We start from the raw sequence: 5000 nt of genomic DNA on the forward strand, positions 1-5000 counted from the left end.
TATTATTATTAATGATATTGTTATTCTTGTTATTATTGTTATTAATATAATTAGTTGTCGCTATTAATGATATATGTATATATTTTTTTTTTTTTGTTTAATTCCTTTAAGGCTGACTAGTATACAAAAAAACAATCGCCGTATTAATTGCGCTAATTGCATATCGTTCTCTTTTCCTTCTTTTTTTCTTTTCTTTCCTTATTGTTTTTATTTATTTCTATTTTCTTGTTCTTTCTTTTTCACTTTGCTCGTAATACGTGGATACATAAATACTAATTAATTAATTTATTTATGAATTTATTTTATGAGCGAGCGCGCGCGCATGAGTATGTATATATATATATATATATATATATATATATATATATATATATATGAATCTTTATATGTACGTGTATAATATTTCGTAATTATATCCAGTCGTCTTGGCATGTATAATAATTATCTTAAAATTAATTACGAGTAAGAGAGAGAGAGAGAGAGAAAGAAATATATATATATATATATATATATATATATATATATATATATGTGTATAATTGTCGATAAGCGCGAAGAAAACTGATTAATCATGCAATAACATATTTAAGATGGCTTTTAAAGACGTTCCTTAAATATAGATATATAAATAAGAAAGAGAGAAAGAGAAGGAAAAAAAGAAAATTCTATTCCGTGTACATTAGCCCGAGGACGTAAATTTTTGTTCGATCAAAATCGAAACTTTTTTTTTTTATTTATTTATTATTATAAATAATTCTTGAATAATCGTTATCTTTAAATTTCCATGAAATTTGTCTAGAATTATATAATGGATATTCGGCCTCTTATTTAGTTAATTACCATCTATACATACATATCTCGTAAATGAATGGAGAGATCATTATGCATACTTGAATGCATGAATAAGCGTCACGTGTTGTGTGATTATGCGTGTGTGCATGCGTGCGTGCGTACATGATGCCTGTGCGTGCTTCCGTATATGTATGTGTCTATGTGTGTGTGTGTGTGTGTGTGTTTTCGTCGCAGGAAAAAAGAAAATGAGGGAAAGAGAAGAAGAAGAGGAGGAGGAGGAGGAAGAGGAGGTGGAAAAAATATGCTCATGTCGAATATTTAAATGTTAATTGTATATTAAACGTGTCACGCGTCTGTTAATTATCGCTTATGTAAAAATGGAAAAACAAAAGAGAAGACAAAAAACGAAAGAAGAAGAAAAAAAGAAAAAGAAACAAGAAGAGAGAAAGACGAAAAAAACGAACAAAAACCAAAAAAGAATGGCGGGAAAGAGCACCGATGAAAGAGGAAGACGTATAACATCGAAAAACAAAAAGGAAAAAAAGAAAAAAAAGAGGAAAGAAAAAAATAACTAAAAGGAGAGAGAATACTAATGAATTGTGAAAAAATATATCGATGTTAAAAAAAAATCAATCTCGCCGTCGATCCTATAGGAACAATATACTTGAATATATACAACATATATATATATATATATTAAAAAAAAGAAAAAATAAAAAAGACAGATATTCGAACGTTGACACTGCTACTTGTTTTCTTTTTTATGTTTTTTTTTCTTGTTTTAGATTTTATTAAAACTTTCTCGACGATCAAATTTCTTTCTTTTAAAACGCACACACTCTCTTTTTCTTTCTTGTTTTTTTTTTTTCTTTATTTATCCATTTTATTTGTAAATAAATTCGCAACACCCGGTAGAAACATCGCGGTGATATATGTATATATGTACACACACACACACACACACACCCGCATACATACGCATACACATTTATATGTATATATATATATATCAATCTCGTTGAACTCGCGTTGCATTCGTAGTGCAAGAAGAGACTCGTAAAGGAACGAGTATCACCGAGCGTTTTATTATCTCTTTAAAGGAGTGCAGTTGTACATCGGTTAAAGTATTATCCGCTCGGGGGATATATTTATGCGTTGGCATAATGCAACTGCTCGTTTGACGAGCATCAGGATGACTATCATTTCTGACCGTGAAAAAAGAACGATGAGTTCAACGTACAGAATCTTTATTTTCTCATAATTGTGCATTATATTTTTATCGGCTTGTCGTTGTCGACGTTACAACGAGAAAAAAGCAAAAAAGAAAAAAAAAAGGACAAAAATAAAAGTAATAATAATAATAATAATAATAAAAAAAAAAAAAATAAAAAAAAAAAAGGAAAGATTTCTTTTGCGTCGATCCGTCCGCTGCAACAAAAAACGTAGAAAGGAGGAAATGAAAGAGACTGATAGAGGAACGAGAAATGGTAGAGAAAGTTTGAATGGAGTAGGTGGAAATGAGATTTTAAAGAAGAAAGAGAGGATATAAAAAAAAAAAAGATAAAAAAAAAAAAGAAAAAAAAAAGAAAAAAAAAAAGAAGAAAGAATTGAAATAGAGACAAACGAGATGAAGATAGGATAGAAATAAAAAGCAAATGTAACAAATGTTATATATTTCGAGAAGTGAATTGTCTTATTATGAGATGAAAGATTGTCAGTATATGTTATTAATTATGCTTATCGTGAAACACATGAAACGTGCCATTGTCATGGAATTGCATTTAAGTATTAACGAGTGAGAAAGGAAAAAAATCAATTTAATAGTCGAGAACAATGTTTCTTTTCTTTTTTCTTTTTTTTTTTTTTTTTTTTTAATGAGCGTTTACATATGTACGTGAATGAACGTCCTTTTCTTCTCTCTCTTTCTCTCTCTCTCTCTCTCTCTCTTTCTCTCTCTTTTCGAAAATTAATGAATAAAACATATTTGATATGTTATACGTCAGAGAAGTAACGTAAAGCAATAAAATCAAAAGACACGAGTTTACAGAGACTAACAAGTGTGATAGGATAGATAAATAAGTGGATAGATAGACTGATAGATAGAGAAGTATACACACACACACACACACACACACATACACAGAGAGGAAGGAAGGAGAGGAGAGATAAAGAGAAAGAGAGAGATAGAAAATAGTTAAATCAGACTGAACCTCGGTTGTAGTGATATCGGATATGATCACCGCGTGCATAGATAAACGACACACGCACACGCATAAACACACACACACACACACACATATATATATATATATATCTAACATATAAATGTATATTCAACGATCCGTAAAGTCATACACCTCGGCGAGAGACATAGAAGGAAGCATATTATATGTCGAATCATTCGTGCGAATAAATCCGCATTAACAGTTATATCTTTCGATATATAGTTTATTAATTATTATTATTATTATTATTATTATTATTATATACATGTAAATATATATATATATATATACATGTATATGTATAACACATCAATATTAAATGTATTCTCGTAATCGTCGTATATTATCATTTACACATACGTACGTAATAAATGAATAAAAAAAAAAAAAAGAAAAAAGAAAAAAAAAGAAAAAAAAAGAAGGAAAAAAAGATTAACCAACGATGGAAAATTATTTCAAGCTCTTTAAAGCTACATGAATTTATTAAAAGAAAGAGAAAGAGAGAGAGAAAAAGAGGGAGAAGAAAAAAGAAAAAAAGAATATATGAAATGAGAAACAATGATGATCATTATGAGGGTTATTGTAATGGTAATGCGGCGATGTTTACGAACTGCTTATAAATTAAGACTCAATTAAAATAATATTTAACGATTTGTCGAGAATGAAATTAATATTCATGTTTCAAGATTCATGTTGAATTGGCGAATATGTTCTGTGCGATGTTAAAAATATTGGGAAATTATGAGTGCAAGGGGAAAAAAAAAGAGAGAGAAAGAGAGGGAATGTAATATAGAAAAAAAAGAAATTGACGAAAAAATTCTCTCTTATATATAACAAATATGTACATATATATATATATATATATATATATATATATATATATATATATATATATATATATATTGAGTATACTTACGATGGCAAGCTTTTTCCAATGATCGGCTAGGTCAGAAAGGGTTAACGTAATAATATCACCGTCTAAATTTAAACCTTCTTGCATGGGCGCAATGGTACGCGGCCGTCATCGTCATCGATCGTTTTACATGATCGAAACATTTTCAATTGAAATGATCGTTAACTTGCACGGATATTTTTCTGATAAAAATCCAAAATGTTATAATTGACAAAAACAAAAAAGGGAAATAGAGAAAAAAAAAAACAAGAGAGAGAAAAGAATAGAATGAAGGAAACGAGAGAATATTTTAAAACGTTATCTGATCGAAGTGAGGGAAAGAAGAGAAAGAAAGAAAAAAAATAATAAAAACAAACAAAAACAAAAAATACGAACGTCCTTTCGTAAATTTCATTTGACAGACATTATTTTATTATATCGTATACGATGAGGGATGAAAAAAAAATTTACTTTCTCTTTTTCTTTCTATTCTTTTTTTCTTTTTTTTTTTTTTTTGTTTTTTTTTCTTCTTTTTTTTTGTTTTTTTTCTCTTTTGTTTCAAGAAATAAATTTCCCTGCGAGATCGAAGATTCAGATACATAATTAAATCATACGAAGAAAAATTCCTTAGGATGCATATTTTTAAAAATATTTATCGACAAGTATACGAATATATTACAATTGTTCGTTCAGTAATATAGAATATATAAAAATATACAAAATATACTAGTGTAAAAAAATTGCACGTTTAATTGCATAGGATAATTGAACAGATCGTATCAACACCTTCTATATATATATATATACATATATATATATATATATATATATATATATATATATATATATATATAAATAAAACGAGACGAATAAAATCGGTGAGATATCACAAAGCAATAATAACGATTGTTAGGAAAAAAACAAAAAAAAAAGAAAAAAAAAGGGAGAGGAAATAGAGAAAGAAAAAAAGAAAAAAAAAAGAAATTGGCTCACATCGAATTAAAGTGAAGAGAAAGAGACACAGAAAAAGAAAGAGGGAGAGAGAGAGAGAGAGAGAGAGATAAACAAAAATAAAAAAAAATGACGAAAGG

The sequence above is a fragment of the Vespa velutina genome, chromosome 19 (assembly GCF_912470025.1).
Source record: "Vespa velutina chromosome 19, iVesVel2.1, whole genome shotgun sequence".
NCBI classification, from domain to species: domain Eukaryota; kingdom Metazoa; phylum Arthropoda; class Insecta; order Hymenoptera; family Vespidae; genus Vespa; species Vespa velutina.